We start from the raw sequence: 20,544 nt of genomic DNA, 5'->3' as shown, positions 1-20,544 counted from the left end.
TCACTTGGTTCTCTCTCACTTTTCTCTTTATTATTATAATATTTTAATCATTAACAAGTGATAATTAATAGATGATCTATAATTATTTAATTAAAATAAACTAAATAGTTATCGAATTTAATAATAATCTATTAGTTTTTTTATACATTGGGTTTCTAGACTATTTTATTAAGCGATAAATTTTTTTTTCAAGATATATGACCCACGTTATTAATATCGAAACGTGTCAACATCAGAGGTTCAGTTTTGAGGTGTCCACAAACTCTGATAACGTAAGAATACAAGGTTCTCTTTATGAGCCTTGACGAGGGCGGTTTTTGAATAATAGGACCAGCTTTCATAGAGGTCGTGTGGGCTATATTCCTCCTAATACTGGCTCATGTCTACCCCCCTCCCTTCGGGTCACTTTCAGAGGACTAAATTCAAGGAATTTTTGGTCTTCTTATAATTACCGAGGTAATTGAGGTCCGAATCAATCTTGCTACTCTAGACGAGGACATTTTTATAACTCGATTAATTCTCAAGAAAGCACTCATGGACATCAAAGCGCTAATCTGATTCCAATCCAGAAAACTAATGCCGGTACTTCAACGTCAGTTATTAACAACCCTGATATACAACATCATTATATATCATTATCCATTAAGCATATCAAAAATACTGTCTGTTTTTCCTTTTCTGTGAGACCCAAAAGCGCTTCAAACTTCTGTCGTCATTTGTGGCTCAGGGTGGATGCGTCTATAAATCGGGCCTGGTTAAGAAATGCATAATTCGTAATAGGGGGTTTCTACTTGTTTCCGATTATTTCGCGTCTGGCTTGTCTACCCGTGAAAAGATCTGATGCCGCTTGTGTTTCTATCTGCAAAAACATTCTCCGGAGCACTCGCACCTCGGTCCGGTTTTTTATAATGGGTAAGATAGGGAAAGATCATACTGGATAAGTATATAAAATGTGTATAAAAACGAGAATAAGTGTTTTATGTGTTATATGTAAAGCAGATAATTATCACACTTATAACTGTGAAATTGTTAAAATAGTCTGACAGGCTATTCAGGCTGAAAATACAGACCAGGGAAACTAAAAGGGCCAATTAGTACGGTAGAGTATATTTTGGCTTTGCATGATTCAGAATCTCTTCATAAAACTTTTTTTTTTAATTTTTCGAATAGTAATATTCCTTTTCCTCTTTTTAATAATGTTTTAATTTATTATGTTGAGTTAGACTCCTTTTTTAACTGTGTTTCAGAGAAGTAATTTCGAAAGCCTTATTTTATTAATTTACTCATATCAATATAGAACCTCTAAAAACTAAAAATAATCTGATTAAATCACTTTCAGGACATCAATTACCTGTAGTGGGCCTTGCAAGGTTACCATTGATATTACCATTGAAATGTTCCAGAAAGAAGATTGTATTTTCTATCAGGTGCTCAATAATTGAGTATTAAACATTAAGAAAATCTTATCTAAAAACACCAAAAAAAAACAAAAAAAAAACAAACTGCAAACTTACAATTCAGCTGCAGAAACAATCTGTCAGCTGTCAATTTCAAAATCCAACAAAAGGCTGAAACTGTATAGTAGTGAATTCTATTCAAATTGAAAATAAAATTCTTGACTACGAATGATGTAAGAAATAGCGATTGGGAAACTGCATTCGAAATGATTTAAACTCACTTCATAAAGACAATACTTTTTTTGTCAACATATGAAGAACTGTGTATATTGCAAAATTAGCAATAGTATATTGCATCTGTCAGGTTTTTATACAAAGTAACAAAAGAGACGAAAATTAATGAACAAGAGAGCAGTGAAGAATTATGGTATACAAAGTAATATTTGGCAGGGAAAGTCACTGGTGATAAAACACGAGGGGTGGCACCGTGATTGCGTGATTTTCGGGGACTCGGGGAACCGAATTTTTTTTCGGGGTGACGCAGATTGTCGGGGAAATACCCGAAAATTCAGGGATAGTGCAAGCTCTGCTTGATTTCTAATCAAGAAAATCGAAATGCTAAACCCCACGAGAATGAAAGATCCGACTTTGCAGTTGACGCAATAAAGAATTGCCGTAAAAATAATTTAGTCAACCGAACGCCGCCACCTCTGCCGGCTGCAGCGTGCCTGCGGCGCACCGGCGGCGTTACGACACTTGGTAACGCCGAAGTGTCGTTTATATATTTTATTTATATATATATATATATATATATATATATATATATATATAAATATATATATGTATTATATATATATATATATATGTGTATATATATATATATATATAGTTAAAATACACGCTGTTTGAGTAATTACCTTCGGTTTCTTCTCATTCTTTCTACTCAACGTCCTAATACGTTGTAAAAGAACATTGCGTTGAGCTCTTTTCACGTGTGTCTTTGTCGGAACAGAAGAAGAACTCGATCCGCTGCTTCCAATGGAGCATGATGAACCCAAATTTTTATCATTGCCCTTTGATCTTTGCAGACGATGTGGAACGGGAGGCTCATTCTGCAAAGACAAACGTTATAAAGAATGGTATAGTGAAAATATGTGACTAGCAGAAAAATGAAAACTGGACTAGTGAAAAGAATATAAAAACTAAAGAATAAATTATAGAATGAAACTTTGAACGCTAAGATGGCCAATAAGTTCAAGAGTTTCCAACGTCAAGCATTCTAAACGTCAAGGGCTTTTAGGGGAATAGAGAACCGTTTTACAACCCCATCTACTCAATTTTTAAATGGCAGGTAGAGCAGCTGCTGAGGGGACATACTTGCCCTTCACCATTCTTTGTACAGGCAAAAAAGGAAAGCATTTTAATTAGTTTGTTTCCTTTCATTTCTCAAAAAATATAAACCCGTGCTTATATATCTTCGGATTGTGACCATTTGGCTTAATAAGGCATTAAAGGTGTATAACAGTAGAGAAAATGTAATTTGAGAGCGTTAAGATAACTAAACTATAATAAACTTGGGAAAAATTATTAAAAAACCAATTTCTATGCCACTCCAGTTGTAATATTAAGTAATTTGAGGAGAACGTGTAGAGATACCATTTTACATTTGATTATTCAGTTTCTTAGCGTGGGGAGCGGGATTGGTTCTTTCTTCATAAATTTTTAATTATGTAAAATTTCTATTCTAAATTAGAAACATAACGCAGATAATAGTCCTTTTTAATACTGATGACGGTCACTGCATGTGTAACAGAACTCTCTGTTATTTTTTATGAATTTATATCTCTCTTGTCATCATCACTGTCGTCTAATAACATTATAGTATCTATAAATTAAAAATTATCTATCATAAACAGAAAAAAAAAAATAAAAATCCTGTATAATTTTTTATAAAAGTTTTTTATTTATCCGTTTTATTTTATAAGTAATAAAGTACAAGGATTGCAGTTGGGGTGGAATTGGTTGTTTTTTTTAATTTAACATATAAGCATACTTTCTGACCTAGTAAATGGGTTTTTGTCTTGATAGTTATTTCAGTACATTTTAGTTTGCATTTTATGTAATAACAATGGTAAACAACAGTGAGAATGTTGTACCATGGATACGACCAGCCTGGTTTTAGGAAGGTCATAGAATGCCCCTGATAATGTAATCTAGTTCAATTTTAATAAAAGAGTGATACAATTATTCTTACATCTGTAATAAAATTATAAGAAATAACTTTTTATACCAAGTTCTTTCAACACTGCCGTTTACTTTTTTAGACGTAGGCCTAATGAGATGGAAAAGTTATTTTTTATCGGTAGTCTTAAGGTATAATTATCGTTTATTTATTAATTATTTTTAAATTTTTAGAATATTTTATATTTTGTAAACTGTAAGATACTCTTATATTTTGTAAAGGTACAAGGACATGTTATGTATTTAAAATATATGAAAAACAATTCATTACACTATAATTTAAAATTATTTTACCACTTAAACCAATACAATTAACAATTATTACGGTAATTTACCCGTTACCACTTTCTAGTAGGCTATACCACAAAGTACTATTTAGTACTTACTCATTACAATATAACTTAGCATAATCGATTACTATACTGTTTCTTTAGTCAGCTGTTAGTTAGTTTTAACTTTTATCTACAGTGTCTTCTGACAGATGCAGTTATATTTTGTCAAGGGAAACAGAATATTCTATTTTTAAAACATTTCAACAATAAATTACTGCAATGTCATTTACATATACTAAAACTTCTATTTCTTATTATTAATCAAAGTATTTGAATATACTGTATTGATGCTCTATTATTATTTTATTTGTATTTGAACAATATAAAACACGAAACCTTTATTAACAGTCTTGACCAATAACCATGGGCTAATGTAACATTAAGCAGGCTTCTATACAGTACTTGTTATGTTACTATGACAGATGAATTTATAACATGACATATGAATTAAATAATTTGCTCCAACCGTTTACTATAATGTTTCTTTACCCATCATACAGTTAGAAGCTTTAGTAATTTCTAAGCTATAGTAATTTCTGTCAGATGGCGTTAAATGTGGCAAGAGAAGACGGCTAAAGGACTTGCTTAGCCGTCTAACTAGTTAGACGGCTAGTCGAGAAGTTTTAAGTCATAATGAATGGCAAATTTATGTTTGGTAAGAGGGAATTCATCATTACCATATATACATAACATCAGACAAATATTTTCATGACGAAACTATTTTTTTTCACACTCTTATACTATCAATCTGATCAAGGTTGTCACCCTCCAATTCTCAGTGGCTTAGAACAAACGGTCTAAATTAAGAAAATGTATTAAGGGTTAATTCTATACTATGTGTAAAGCGCTCATGTTCAGGTTAAAATTGAATTCGTTACAACATAATTTTTGTTGTTGCGTCACTTAATATTCTTTCGAATTTTTTTCTTCCTTGTATCAATGGCATTCTTGATTCTGATTTTTATTTATTAGTATTATCATAAACTGTTTAAATTGGAGAAAAGAGACATTTCACAAATATAATTGTATAATTTATTCCTTTTATCTAAGTTCCAAACAGAAAAAATACGTGTTCTTTCAAATTACAGAATTTCCATGTAAGGACCGATAGTGTATTTTTGCATTTTACTTGTAAGTATTGTTTTCAGCTTCTAATCATAAGAAAAAAAATTGCTAAAACTGTTTTGATCACTAGACACAAGACCCATAATTTTTTTTTAGCTCCCGGCGATCCCATTTAGGCAATCAATTTATCCTTTCCTCACTCCCCTTTTAATTACAAGACCAAAGAGAAAAACAAACCAAATATTCTTACCCTAGAATTTGTCATGATGTGACATCTCGAATCCAACTAATAGCGGGATTTGATCTGTTAACGACTCAAAACAAAAGATTCCTCACTTCCATGGCGCCACATGAGTACCACATGGCGCCACATGAGTACATTCGAGGGTCCTTCTTCCTCCTTTTCAACAGCAGTTTTGAATCATTGTGGGCATAACTTAGCCTTAAAAAAAACACAACACTGAGAATAGTCAAATCAAAGAGGAGCCTAACAGCTAATAAAACTGAAAGTATCAGAAAAGATTAAGCCAATGTGAATCATTGTTTCACAAAAAATTCAGTGTCTCATTCTCATCAGTACACAAGAGCCAGAAGAGACTATTTTTTGTTGAACGAATGTAAAGAGAAAAAAGGCTGTAAAATACATTTAGTAAGTCATATAGCTTCAAATTTGTCTGCAATACTCAGCGTTTTCTAATCAAAATCAGCCTCTTTTCCCGTGCCTCCTATACAGCATACAAAGATCTCTGATTTTTTTTTTTACTTTCAATGTGCTGTAGCCCAAACCAAAGCCTGTATCTCCTTTTCTTTTATCTTACCGGAGATCAGCAGATAAGTTACATTTTCGCTGCAACATTTAAGCTGTAATTAAACACTGTGTTGCAATCAAAGCATGTGGTTTCAATTTTGCATGTACTACTTAAATTACTAAAATCTTGGCCGGTCCCTCTTGTCTCCCTTGCAGCATCTAAATATACCTGTATAAACATTGCCTCTATTTCTAGTAATTGTTTTTTAACAAGTCTTCAACCTTATATTTAGAAATCGCAAATTTTTAGTATTAAATGACAAAACTTTGCATAAAATATTTCTTAATAATCAAGCACCTCACTAAGATGAAGGGCTTCATAAGCACCTTGTGAAGCACCCTGAAGAGCTTGGTGTTCGACGGACGTAACAGGGTACTAGTTACTTTTATATAGGACGCAGGCAATGACACGGCAATGTCGGCAACACGAACGAGTATGGGTAATTCCAGTTTCCGTTGAATGGAAAATGGTGGTATAGTCGACAAAACAGACTATCAGCACCATCTAGCGTTTGGCCCTTTTTCAAGCTGTAATACTTTTTTTGTCAGGAAGTGAGATCAGACCCTTATTACTACCCTAATTTTACTAATTACACTAATTGAATTAATTATTCATACTATAGAACAGGCAAAAAAGGCCAAGTCACCAAATGCTAGAAGGCATTAATCGTCTGTTGTCGACACTAATGCCAGTTCCTACTCTTTGGGCTACACCACAACTAACCTATGTTGATCATTTTGAAATATCCTCTGGGAGAATATGTTTTAATAAAATGACAGCGACTAGCAGAAAGCAATAGATATTTCAAGATTATTTGTATATTTTTGACCTCAGTAATAAGAAATCAGTTTGTTTTTAACTACACGGTAGTCTAAATAGATAACTGTTGAAAAATTACAAGCGCATTGTTCGACTTTCCGGTAATGGAAAGAAGATACGTTTTTCGATATCTTCAACTTTTAACTGATTTTTCAATATTATCTAGTATTCAGGATATGTCAGGATTTATTAATATCTTGATTGTCGAAGTACTTATTTCAAGTCTGGTTACGTCAAGAATTTAAGACAAATACTATCTATATAAACAGAAAAAATACGAAGGTCAACCTGGAAACGTTACTATCTATTTTATTGAGATTCCGATGTTCAACTTTTTTGCTGATTCTTTGTGAAGGATCACCAAAAAAAGCGATGATTCAAAAGAAGAAATTCGGTGATTTGCTTTGGAGTATCTACAAGATAATCAATAAATTAATGCTAAATACCGATTTCAAAAGCAAGCCTATTACACTAGTCAACTAAAAGAGTTCGTAAAAATGTTAAATTGATTCTGATCAGAGAATCATTGTGGCCAGCCATAGACCATTGTAGATTATCGAGTCAAGTAACTTTTTATATAGAACGATTGATCAGTAGCAAAAAGATTCGCAAGGAAAGAGTAGTAATTGGTAGTATCAAAAAGGCATCATATTGCAAAAAAAGGGCCGAGCTTGTTTAATTGTCTACCAAGAAGAGCACTTTTGTCTATTAAAAAAACATTGTTTCCAAAGTTCAAGTCCCTCCCTCGCCACCAAAAAATCATAATATCTGGTAAGGGTCCAGGGTTAAGAAGTTATAATAATAGTAAAAACTTACCAACACGAAGACCCATACCCCTTGAGATTACGATACGATTCGTTTCCTCGCTATACTTTCTAAGTCATATTTAACATCCCTCTTTTTTGCAAAAACTTCTCCTGATTTGTTCCCTATCAGGATTGCTGATGAATATATCATATTTTCTTTGGCAAATCTGATAGTTACAAATTCCGTATCAATAATTCTTTCCGTATCAATAATTCTTCAATAACTTTCTGCGTAGATCTCCCTTCCGTCCTCGTCTATTACCAATATGGCCGCGGTATACATCACATTTTCCTTTGCACTTGTTATCGTAATAGGAGTGCAAGAGTAGAGCTATGATCAGCTAGCTGAAAAGTAATTAAAACACATTAAAATAAATCATCATATACTTGCTAATAATGTTTTTAATTATTAATTTATCAGGCTAACAAAATCATCAGCATTTTATGACAGGGATAACTATACGTTCATCATTCTAGTCTTGAATTGAGTTTGTTCACTTGAACAGAGCCTAGTTTCATATTTTCATTTCTTTGCCTTGATTTCGCAGCTTTAGATTAAGAAATTTTCATTTTATCGTTGGGAAAGGTTCGCTAGTGCTATTTGATATGTTGTATATAACTGACAAAGCAAAGTTAATACCTCGAGCTTTTGCTTCAATGAAAGAGCTAAATTTTTTGTCAAGTATCAAAGCATTAATATACTCGTTTGATAGCCCTGAAAAAAGAGAGACGAGCTACATCCCCAGTGGGCGATAATAGTCTATAGTTAAGATTTATTAGAAACATGAACATGATGTGGTATAACGCCATTTTTAGCACCCAAGCGAACAAGAGTATATATTTCTTATGGTGACGTAGGCAGTCATCTACAGAATGTCCATATGCCTTCTAAAGGTTTAAATAGCAAGCGATTGCTAATTCTTCTAAACTTGATTCATGGTCCACTCGATACGATCACTTCACAGCACACTTCGATTACAGTCTTCTTTGGCCCCAAACAAAATAAAACAAGTTTGTCCACAAATTATCATTGTCACTCGAAACAGCGCCCAAACTTCGTCTACTTAAGATCCCTTGGACTTCAGATTTTCCGTACAGTTTTCCAGCATCCAAAAAAAGTCGAAGTTCCGTTAGATGGCTCATTTGTTTCAGCTGGTTGTCCTATTCTCCTTCTGAGGACGGTGCTTTTTATCGATTTTGTCTTATGTTGTCCTCCAAAACAATAAGCTAGGGCAAACATCAGCGCTTAGGTAACTTTTGTACATCCTACAGCAATTGGAAGGCTGTAATTGAATGCTACACAAGTCACCAACAAACAGTTTTTAAAAAATGTAGCGTAATCGCACACCATTTCGTTTCTGTGGCAGAAAAAAAAAGGCAGACCATCATCCGAAACTGAAACCGATTGTTGAAACTATGATATTTTAGGGAAGGCAACTTCTTCAGAGTTCAGGGTACAAACGATTTCGGTCAGATTTCAATCACGCAGTGAGAACCCTCAAAGAATGACGGGGAATTTCCTATCCCTTTTGCAATTAAGGGCGAGGCATGTGGATAACTAAATATTTGCCCCCCCCCCCCCGTAGTATAGGGGTTTAATGACCTGAACATTTAGGAAACAAACAAAACTTTTGGCTTTTTAAGGACAATGTTGAAACTTATTTCCCCATTTACAATCCCTGGTAGAGCATTGGTTGAAGGATGCCACAGCCAGAAAACCCTTTAAACCAGGAGTATGACCAAGATCGTAAAAAAAGAAGATCCAATTTAAAAAGGAAAAAGGGACATATATTTTATAATAATACTATGCCTTTGTGTCTTAGGTTGAATTCAGCTTTAAGAAAGGAAAACTATTCTTCAACACTTCTATCTCTTCTAATTAAAAAAAAAAATAAAAAATAGTATAATAAATCTTTACCCTAATTGGTCAACCATAAAAACAATAAAAACCGCACTTAAGTTTGAAATGTCAACTCATCTAGGACAGATTATTGCTCCCATAGTTGTGCGCAATCTTACTTTATCGACACTTTTGACTATAACGTGGTTCGAGAGTAAGGCTTTGATGGATCAATTATTTTCTATACATGAGGGTATAAAAAAGCTTTTTTATTCTCTTTAGTAGTTTTTTTTTTCATTTTTTATTCGTTTTTCTCTTCGTGTGCTGTTTTGTAACTCACTTGAATGAAAATGGAATTACACTAGGGCCGTTCTTTTTCTCATTTTAGTGCTAAGATCTTGCATCTTTTGACAAAGAACGCTCAAAAGTGAAATCTTAGCACTAAGATCTTACATCTTATAGCATTCTTTAGCAAAAGTCTTTCATCATTCTGCTCTGATCAGCGGTCTAAGAACAATTATGAGTATATCATCTAAGTTCTCTCATCATTGTTCTATATGGCAGAAATATGGCGACTTTCATACTTTTTGCTAACATCAGTGAGCTGTAAGATCTTAGAACAAAGATGAGTTAAAAGAACGGAAAACTTTGCAGAAAGATGTGAGATCTTAGTGCAAAAGAACGGGCCTGCTATGTCCCTTTTCTATTAGAATACTTGATTATGGTTAACATTAGCAGAATTAAATAGCTGAAAAATTCTTGGTAGATAATACTAACCTCTGACTCCCCCCTTGAAAATTTTGATGGGGCTCTTTTATGGAAGAAACTTCTGGCAGGATTTACGTTAAACCTCCTCTTCAAGAAACCGAGATACTGGAGCTTTGCTCTGTAAGAAAAATAATGTTTAAAAATTTACTTAGCACAGCAAAACAAAAGAGCAGAATGTTGTTGAAGTGTCAGAAATTGGAACATAGTAATAATCATATATCGATCATAGAGCTGGGTTTTTCATCATGAAAATGAACTGGAACTACCCTAAAGAGACAGGCTGTTCTCCCCACTCAGTATAAAATTGCGAGAAAATTAACATTATCTTTATAATGAACATGTTTCAAATGAAAAATGTTCTTAACAAAAAATTGTGGTTACTCACCAGAAATGCCCCACTAAAATCACTTAAGAGCTTCATATCGAGTGCCAAGCATTATAAGTTTGCTGGTAAAAATAGAAGTTCTCACAAAACAGTAACAGATGCCAGTCCTCCTTCAAAAGCCATCAGCAAATCCCTTTTCAAAAAAAAAAAACCTTCAAGAAACAACACTAAAAGAAAAACAGAATCCGTTCCTGCTTTTGTATAGCAGATGTGTTTTCACATCCTTGGTGCTTCCAGTCATAGTTTTGCTTATAAATTTCAGTACCACCTTTTCATTCTCAGTAGTTCATTGTTTCTTGTTTCCCGAATCTGATGAGATCGAACTGGTGCATTCAGCGTACATAGCGTGTGCTCAGTTATTTGTATTCGAGACGAGAAACATAATATTCAGCCTAACTCGACGTCAACAATACACTGGACCGTATTGTGCTACTATCATCGGTGCTCTCTTTGGTGAAAAAAGGATGTTTGGCCATTTTGTGTCTGTGCTTCCGAAATTCCCCAAAGCCTTGATTACTTTCTTCATTGTTGCATGGCAATATTGAGTTAAACCTCCTAGCAATTAGCGAGTTAAGCAACTAGTGATGAGGGCATCTCACCAGTTTTAGCTAAATATGGTAGATGCTGGAGCGCTGCAACAATGGTAAGGTCGTCAAACTTATCAAGAAAAGGATGAGAGCAGTGTACGATAGCTGAAGAAAAGAAACACTTCAGACGATTAGAAGTAAGTTTCTCTGTCGAGTAATTGATGAATTAAAAGATAAGTAGACTATGCTTAGAGACGAGCAATATAGTTCTCAATCAAATCGACCCCGTTAACATAATCTTCATCTTGTGGACACCGCTTGAAGAATGATATTGATGGCAGGTATAGATAATTTTGGTTTTCGCAGACTTTGTGAATACTTCCTATTCCGTCTTTCAAGGAGATATATGTGTAGGTATTTAGAAAAAAAATCAAAAGGCCTCGATAGGGCACAGTTGCATGAGTATAGACTGAAAGCGGACCGACGGATTCATTTGCTGTTTGGTCTGGCGTTAGGCAAGTATCCTTCCTGTTTCTAATCTTATTTGCCATGATCAAACTCCATCTTGTGATTTTAGAAGTTTTGCAAAGCGTCCAGTTGAACCTCAGAGTATTTTACCACTGAGATCTATGGTTGACATAGCTTTTTGATGATCATTTCAGCGAAGATACTTTGTTTAGCCAGCTTCAAAGGCCTCCCAAACAGGACTGCAGTTCAATGTGGGCAAGACCAAGCTAATCTCAAATGGCGTTACCACTTCGCTTATAGCAGGTTTTAAACTTGAGAAAGAGAAATTGAGAAAGTCAGCAAAGTCAAATAGCTGAAAGGTAGACTAACTCAAAGCAGCAGTTGCAACAGAGACATCATGCTTCGAATAACATAGGTAGGTGCATCATTCCTTCAATCAAATAGCATTTAAAAGAAGCTTAAGCTGCGACTCTTCAAAAGCGACGTGATTTCCATACTGACACATAGATGCAAACCCTGTCATTTGTCTAAAGCTGTACAGAAGATTGTTTAGATTTGAGAACAACTGCCTGTAGAAAATTTTTATGACAAGCTGAGTTGACAGATTTATCTAGCACCCATATCAGGTCTCTTACCAAGCCGCCACGAACAAATGACGAAGTCTGACTACCGAGGTGGCAATCAATGCTTAACAATCGGTTGTTCCCTTGAAGATTAAGTAATAGTTTAACGATCATCCCTCAGCATATTGTGATCCTTGAATCGGGATTAACCAACGTAGAGGTCAACCATTTCTGCCCTGTTGTGTGTGTTGGTTCTGTCATCAGAACCAAGTTGTAGTCATGAAGTCCATTTGCATTTTAAAGTAATGCGGAAAAACAAAACAGTACAGAGAACTAAATTAACAAGAAACAGGCATATTTCACTAAAACTTAATGGAGGTACGAAAAGATAATAATGCCCTGAAAAGATCAATCACGTCGAGAAGTCCTGTTTCATTCAAATGTACTAGTCCTAGGCCTCTTCATTATACCAAACATAATTAATATTAGAGATACCGGAATCAGAAAAACCCCGTAATTTATAACACATTTCTTTTCTCTTTCTTAAGGTTAACAATCAAATACTTGTCATTCAAGGTCACTTAAGACTTTAAGACAGACAATCACATGCGGAACGAACTATTGTCATAAATTAAAAAAAAAAAAAAAACAGGTTCATTTTACAACATGTTAAAATTCAAGACTATTTAATTAAGTGAAACCACTACAATTTGAAAATATCTATATAATCAGTAAGAAACTTTTGTAAATTACAATCTCAAGGTAAATTCCATAGCATCAAATTCAATAGCAGTTGTGTATGGCTTTCTTAAGGTAAGTGGTTTGAAGCCCAAATGATTCCGGTAGCACAGAAGATTTGATGAGTAGTGGTGAACAGCTTTCAACTTATTTTCTACATGGTCGCAATGAATTTTTCTATGCAATATATAAAGACAAGTTTTGTTATTTTATCCCGTGTTTATTTTCTATGATTTTAAAAACGAAGAATGATCAATGGAATTGTTCATTTCTGCATTTAACCATCATAAAAAAATGGTTGAAAATGATCAGATTGAAAAGAATAAAAACAAGATTAAAAATAACCTGACTTGATTGAAACAATTTATTCTTTCACATTAGTTGATAGCATGGTAAAATATTTTTCATTCAGAGTATGCATATGCAAACTCGGATTTGTTAAGACAGGGTGGAAGATTCCTGATAAGCAGTGCCTGTGTGGAAGTTTCTTGGGTACTCCTCAAAAATGTCAAACAGCATAAAGCTATCTCAGAGGAAATATTATGAGGCTATTAATATTCGGTTTAAACAGGAAATTATTTATGAAAGAGCCGTGGCATCTAAAAAAATCTAGCCATAAAAAATAGTAATTCTTTCAAAAAAAGCAAGACACTGACATGAAACGGCACAAATTATTTCCGAAAAATCGGCATGCTACCAATTTCCGGTGAGAAAAAAAATGCTCAAGGCTACAACTTTGGAAACAATCATTTCCGTCTTCCTGTCCCTTAATATTTTTCATAAATATTAGAGACCCATAAAAGTTGAAAGCCTTGGGCATAATTAAAAGTTTCAGAACGCAATTTGTTTGTTGACAAATCAGGTGATTCAGAGCTTCAGAAAATGACATTCCAGTTTGAAAATTACAATTATAATTTGTTTAGCAGGGCCCTGAGCTTTGTTCGGCGATTATTGTTCGTTTATTAAGATTGCTCGTAAAGAGAAAATTGTTCCTTCTCTGGTGGAAAAAAGATCTGAACAGCCTAACAAATCTTTGCGAAATATTTTCACGTGAATGACGTCGCACGCACCAAGAAGTCTAATACTCTAATGACTTAACTCAATAAGCAAAACAAATAAAACTTATTTTGTTTTGAGAAACACATAAAAGAAAAATTTGTCTCCTTTCACGAAGCACACTCCCCAGGTTCTAATTCTTAGGGGAGTCAACGAACATCATGACTGGGGGATGAGCCCATTGAAGTAAACAAGCGAGATACAAGGATTTATCCTGTCAAGCATTAAATCTTTCCTATTAAGCCTTTCTTATTTAACAAATTTTAATCCATATTTAATCAATCAATAATTCATAATCGATTACAATCGATTCAGTCAATTAGTCTATATTTAACAAAATGGAGTAAATCAGTACCTTGTCGCTCATAAGCATCTTGAGACCAAGATTAAAATCGATTCAGTCAATTAGTCTATAGAAAACAAAATGGAGTAAATCAGTACCTTGTCGCTCATAAGCATCTTGAGACCAAGTTATGAATTTCGTCAATGGTTTGCTAACAGACACTAAGCTGCTGCGACAATTATCAAGGCTAAAAAAGAAAAGAAAAACAAGTTTAAAAAAAAACATTATAATTTGTCCTTTTCTTAATGCTACTTGAGTTAAACTATTTTTCAAACTTCTTTTTCATTTGAGAAGCAATAAATTTAAGTGAATTTAAAACTTGGGTAAATTTTGCTTTATTTAAGGTGAATCAACAAATTGAGATACATAAATAAATCCAATTTGCAGAATCCAGAAATTTAAGTAACAAGCGTGCTAAGTTTAAGTTAGATTTACAGAACATTTAAAATTATTATTTTTACATGCTCAATTTTTTTAAAATCATCATTAAAGCCTTTTCTAGATATGACAATCTTTCTTAAGATTCAAATGGTATGAACGGGTAAAATTTTTTTAAACAAAATATGATTTATAAATTTTTAACACTTACCAGTTTATTTCCGAGTTATTTTTTGGGATAATATAAGCAACACTTGAAGTGTTTAGATAACAGACCCAACGTTAATCTCATTTCATTCCGAAATTCATATCCAAACTAGCAGAATTTACTATGCTTTATTTGAATTTCCATAATCGTGTTATCTTTTTGGGTCTTACGAATTTATATGGAGTCCGTCCAATATCCCAATATTACGATGAACCTGAAACGAGCTAAACAATTTTGATATAAACATGGTTGCTAACTGGTCATTGTTCTTTATCCCAATTATCAGATAAATAAATAAATGCGATCAAAATTTAACCCGCGATTAAACAAAAATCAATTACTAAGCCGGATAAAATTGATAGAGCATATTTTACGCCAGATTTGGCACAGTACATAGTTTGGTAACCATAGACTAAAATAAATAACACCCGAAAAAGTGTTTGATAGAGATGATTAAATTATTCGAGTTAGGAGAGAATTATTTTACTAGGATTCGCTAATTCATGCATAAATGTTAGGTTTATTCAAATTCAGGCATATCATAGAGGAGTGAGACCCCACCCCTCCCAAGATGGATCCCTGAAACATCAAATTGTAGGATGTTAAGGTATTCTGACGATCTCTGTATCTACTCCGGTTTTTGACAAAATAGTAGCGAAAACAGAAAATATACATAGAAGATATATGTGAATTTCAATTTCAGTCATTTAGTCTGATTTTGAATTTTTCTTCAATCTAAGGAAGGAAAAATTTAAAATACACAAGCAAAACACAAGAGAAAGAACAGAAAGAGACAGAATTCCATGGTGGATACTAAGAAATTTTAATGATGATATATTTATCATATTAATTAAGGGTTAAAAAATCTAGACATATACTGAAAATAGAATATCATTTAATGACTTGGTATACACAAAAATTAGTTTAAAAAAGTAGAAAATATAAAACCAAATTATTTTTGTAAGAAGACTTTGTAATAAGTTATTCATTTTGAAATGGTCAAATTAAGAATTACATTGAACGAAACGTGGCTGATATAAATACCAACAATATCTCTTTTATAGGCATCCAAAGATATTTTTAGAAATGACAAACAGACAGTTAAATGTTGAAAGGAAATGCTTAATATTAGAAAGACTACGTTTACCTAAGTACTTTACCTTGTTTTATCTGGTTCCGCAATGACTTTTAATTGAGGTGGCATTTTCTTTATAGGCTTTTGACCTTTTTTCTTCTTCATTTTCGGGTGTAACTTCCTCTTTTCGTTCATTAAGCTTCAATAGCACCATTTATGAATGGCGTTTTACTTAGAACCTCAGATTGCTTATTGAAGCTATTTTAGATTTTATGACTAATTAAAGACGACCATTTTGAAATGAAAAATGAGGATCATAGGTAGTAACTGCTTATCGTAACAGAAACATCTGTTAGAAATAAGACAAATAGGCACTAAAATTTCGTCTTCTTCCTACTCAGCATTAGGCCGAAGATAAGACCAGTCTGTTGGATAATATTTCAAATAGAAAAATCAGCAGGATTTATGCTAAAAATCGAACAGCTTCATTTCCGACCAAATAAATGTATCCCAGGATACTGGACTTTTCCCTTGAAGCAAAATAAGACCAAGCTCAGGATGTAGATAATAAAAGGAAGGAAGTATATTTTGAGAAAGACCTCTGGATATTTTCAGACAATTGTAAATGAAAAGAAAATAGACAAATTTTATGTTGGATTTTTTTTTTTCGAAAAATTCGTTCAAAACTACTAAAAGGTCTAAGTATATCTTAATTCTGGCTCGATGAACAAATATATTTGAAACAAATGTATCCAATGATTTAAATACATTGTCCTTTCGGTCCAAGTTACAGCCGTAGGTAGGTACGTATACAGAAAGGGGGCGGGTCACCGGAGTTCGAACTGTTTTAAGTCAAATCTGTTATAGCCCACTGACTTCTTACAACTACAAGCTGCGTGCAATTTTCCCCAAAAAGATTTCGAAAAAAATAATAGCATTCGACATTTTTTACTCCCTCGACTGGCTAAACCAACTTTGTTTAAAGGGACAAAATGAGTGAATTTCCCCATAAAACATGCTTTAAAGCTATATTCTGGCAGAGCCTTTTTTCAAGTTTTGAAAAACATGTGAAGTTTCTCTCAACATTTTCAACTTTTTTTTAAGCGTTTAAGGACCATTTTTCATAAAGAAACAGAAGACACCTGTTTCTATTGATACCATTTTAAACCACAAAGGTACTCCTTGCACTAGCATGAAGGGCTTATAGCACCTCTACAGGATTCTATTTGAAGTTACAAATACATTCCACAGACTCTAAAATTCTTTTTAAACTTTTGGCTAGGGGATTTAAAAAGAAAAATAAACCAAACAGGTTGCATTTATCCCGAAAATATAAATATCTAAAAATGTTAAGATGCTTTAATTTGAAACCCTGAAATTGCTCCTAACAACCCTGTAAGGTGTCGGTGACCACTAAAGCTTAGGTTGTTAAAATTACCCCTAGGGCAGTTTAACACTCGTGAAAATTCATCGCCCATCACTCAGGTTTTAAACTGTCACGCATTACCAATATAAATAGCAAACACTGAGTATAAAAATCAACCAACAGTTAAGCTCTTAAAAGGCAAATTATCAATTACCAAAAAAAATAATTATAGTCGGAAGAAACATAAAGAACCAAGAATCCCCAGCTCTCGAAGAAAACTGGAACATTGACCCATTAGAACAACTCCAAAATCTAGACGCGACCCAGACAGACTGAACAAAGCAGACAAGATGATGAGCAAGAATAAATTTTAATGTTTATAAAGCAATAACAGTCAAAATTTTTTATGTAATAGAAACGTGCTTTTCCAATATTTTTCCATAAAAAAAGAAGACCTGTTTTCTTAATTTTCGCTTCACAACATTTAAAGTCTCTGGTCTTATTTTTCACTTGATTACAACCATTATGGGTTTAAAGATAATCTCGCAGCCTGTCATTACAAACGAAATACACACGTTTCCAATGTAGAGCAGACGATCATCACTAAATTTTCTGTTTAATTTGGCTGTCCTAACTTTCTTTTTCCTCTACGTTTCACGCTTTGTGAGTTGACAAGTGCGACAAGTCGAAATTTTCATTTCTTGTCAATGTCTTTCTTTATATAATAAAAATTACTTGAATTCTCACTTGAGTGCTCGTTTCCACGAGAATTAGATGATTACCTAATTTAGGGTACAACTGTTGTTCTAATTCGCAGTTACAAAGACCTAAAGCAAATAAACCAACAGCAAAATCGAGAAGAATAATTTAGATTGAAAGATTAAAATCCTTTTCCTTTAATTGGTTGATTAGCTTTCTGCCAGGCCTGCCAACGCTAAATTAAAACGCAGCTCAACCCAACCGAAGAAATTATGGCAAATAAGTATAAACAAACACTTTTATTTCTGGTTACATTTCATCCTACGGGATAAAGAATGCCGAGTTTTATTCATTTATACAGATATCTTTATATAGTTTCTAAAAGCAGATTGTACAAGTTTTACTCTTTCAAAATATATTTAGGCTAGGTTATATTTTAAGCGTTTAATTCAATTGGACTTTCATATATTAGATACCAGATTTTGGGCATTATTTATCCAGATTTGAACAATAAGATGTTTTCAATAGCACGAAGCAAATATAAATAAAATACACAAACTAAATCAAAATGATCAGGGTTGCCACCCTAGTGATTTATACCCCCTCACTCAGTGGCGATTTTGATGTATCGATTTATGCTGAGCTTTTGCAAAAAAAAACTGTTGTCCAAGTAGACTTTTTCTTAGTTTTAGATGTTCTTGAGACAATGAAAATTAAATATTTTTTCACACGTCCGGAAAGTTGCAAATCAGCTAGATGCCTTTGAAAAAAAGAGAATATGATAAATTAGTACTTTTTCGTTTTCTTTTTCACCTAGTTTAGTGAACTTTTGATATTTCACCTTTTTTCTGTTGGCCAATGGCAACCCTGAACCTGATCAATATGGGGTAAACTTAAATCCAACAAGTTCTCTTTTTATAAATTTTTGGTTCGTTTATTTATCAAGTCCTACTGAGTAAGAATTACAAGTATAAAAAAGAAGTTGGACAGCACTGCTGTCATCTGCCTTGATATTAAATAAAAAACACTTAGTGAAAAAATTATCAATCACAAATTGAATAAGTTGAACGGTTGTTCATCCAGACAACTACATCACTATCTGCATTTATATATTCCTTGATAAAGTCTTCACTTTTTTTAATTTGCCTGAAAAAGAGGGAAATTTATGGTTATTTTGTTTCTTTTTAGAAACAAGGATCTAACTACAATTTTTTTAGTCAATTTAGTCAAATTGACTAAAATTTAAGTCAAATTGACTAAAAAATTTAGTCAAATTGACTACAATTTAGTCAAATTGAGATTAGGAAACTGGACTAGAACTGACAGGAGACTTCAAACAATATATTCTATAATGGAGAGGAACTTCATAGGCGCACAAAGGAGGGGGACAGAAGCTCCGCATGGGGTAACTGGAACCGCCTCGCGAGTCAATTCTCGCTTTGGAGTAAGAACTTAAGTTTTTAGTCGCAATATTATCAATAATAAATTCGATTAAGTAATAAGATTAACCATTCGGTAGTGATTAAAGCAATCATTAATAATTTAATCAGACTCGTCTCTTATTAAAAAGAAGTAATTCATTTCGACAGTTTAAACGTTAGCATTCAATGGTGGTAAATTCGATGCGTTGAAAAGGGTTAAAATTTGATAGCGTAAAAGCTTGAGAAAAATCTTACTCCAACGCTTAGATTTATTAATTTTAATCCCACAAAAGGCAAGAGTACTATTAGTCATAGGACATGACAAACGAATAGAAATTTGATAGAAATGATAGTAAGCATTGTGAAGGATTACACAACAAAACATAAAAACTGATTTTTTCTTTAATGGCTTTCATTGATTTTGTCCTTTCTAGTAAAAAGATTTTAAAAATAAAGAGGTTAGATTGTATCCGATAAATACTAGTTTGTCAACTGTCAAAATCATTTTAGTGAACTGAGCTGTGATTTTTACTTTTGGTACCAAATCATATCATAAACTATCAATCTACCCGCTTTATATTTCTCTAAAGGGAAGTTGTTCTAATTTAAAGTTTTTAACGGTAGACCTAAACTCGTTTGTTACTCTTTTTAAATATGGATCTTTTCTCCTTTGTTACTACCATCAACACCCATAGGTTTAAAAAATATCTAGGTTTGATATTTTTCATCAAAACAGATCGAAAATGCACCCAATATTTTTTCATCCCTTCATTAAAAAAATCCTTGCCCACCCCTACATTTCCGTTAATTAGCTTTCCCTCCTCCATGAAGTAATTTAATAATTTAACTTAGTCTTTAACCTTTAATTTCAATTTATTGTTTTTATCTTTTTAAAATAAGGATTTTATTGGATCTTACGATATTTTACGGTCAAAGGACAGAAATTTGCCTAGGAGGGAAATTGAAAGCAAAATACAAAAAAAAAAATCACGAGTATTTATTAACTAAAGCGAGTAATCAATATACAAGGGGGCAATTAACTTTCTATAAAATTAGAGAACAGAATTATTGAGGAGATAAAATACCATTGTGAATATCAAGCAATCAACTGAACAATAAAAGGATAAATATTAGACACTAAAAGTTTTCAATACATTTGGCCAGGTTAAATTATGACATGAAAATTTCTACCCGTTTAGAACTCAATTGAGGCCTTTTTCATTAAGTTTTGTATTGAGAA

The 20,544-nt window shown here is 33.1% G+C and overlaps 1 long non-coding RNA gene across 1 annotated transcript; it reads right to left on the bottom strand.

The window, feature by feature from the left end:
* Positions 1-64: 64 nt before the first annotated feature.
* LOC148954885 (uncharacterized) lies at positions 65-19,028 on the bottom strand. Its single transcript, XR_016143397.1, has 6 exons — positions 14,256-19,028; positions 10,087-10,195; positions 7,480-7,814; positions 5,286-5,477; positions 2,315-2,509; positions 65-76 (listed from the first exon to the last, which is right to left on the bottom strand). It is a non-coding gene; the product is annotated as an uncharacterized LOC148954885 (long non-coding RNA).
* Between the last annotated feature and the right edge of the window lie 1,516 nt (positions 19,029-20,544).

This window comes from Artemia sp. Qi Xiang Cuo, chromosome 2, assembly GCF_049724085.1.
Source record: "Artemia sp. Qi Xiang Cuo chromosome 2, ASM4972408v1, whole genome shotgun sequence".
Lineage (NCBI taxonomy): Eukaryota > Metazoa > Arthropoda > Branchiopoda > Anostraca > Artemiidae > Artemia > Artemia sp. Qi Xiang Cuo.
This window is presented reverse-complemented; position numbering and strand designations above follow the sequence as displayed.